The sequence below is a fragment of the Tupaia chinensis genome, unplaced genomic scaffold (assembly GCF_000334495.1).
Source record: "Tupaia chinensis unplaced genomic scaffold, TupChi_1.0 Scaffold140086_1, whole genome shotgun sequence".
In the NCBI taxonomy this organism is placed as follows: Eukaryota; Metazoa; Chordata; class Mammalia; order Scandentia; family Tupaiidae; genus Tupaia; species Tupaia belangeri.
Window position 1 is genome coordinate 189,826 of NW_006199965.1, and position 678 is coordinate 190,503.

Here is a 678-nt window from a genome sequence, read left to right on the forward strand (position 1 = left end):
CATGTAAAACTACCTGGCATATAAAAAGCTCAATTAAGTTAGCTCTTCCGCAGGAGGGACTTACATAACCAGCCCCTTTCAGTAGGTATTAAAGTTATTTCCAGTACTTTGCTACGATGAATAACGCTGAGCATTATTAATCTTTGCTCATATCTTGGGTCATTTCCTTTGTAAATTTCAGGATTGCTGGATATGCACCTATTCAGACTCACTCATCATTGCGCAATCAGAGCAGGAAAGAGAGATAGGAAGGGGCTTGCCTAGGGTCACTTAGCGAGTTAGCTGCAAAGTCGGGACTAGGAACCAGCCCGGAGCCCCAGATGGTGCCTCTTCCAGCTGGGGACCCAGAGGAAGTCCCAGTCGGATGAGGGGGAGGGAGGAGGAAGGGAAAGAACTAGGTTCGGGCTTGAAATAGGTGCCGGAAGACCCTGGGGCCAGCTCAGAGCAGGGGTGGGGAGTGGGGATGGGGGTGGGGCTGCTGAGCAGTGGCACCTCCCTCTCGCAGACGACGCTAAGCGGTCGCCTGGCAACTCTGGCGGCGCGCCGTTCGAACGGAAGCGATGAACCAATCAGGAAGTCCGGGGCGAACCATTCCGGTGAGTTGGGGGGGGGGAGAGCGGCTCACTTCCCCTTCCTACGCGCCCCGGGGACCCTCGCGCCGGTGGGGGGCTTTCGGAG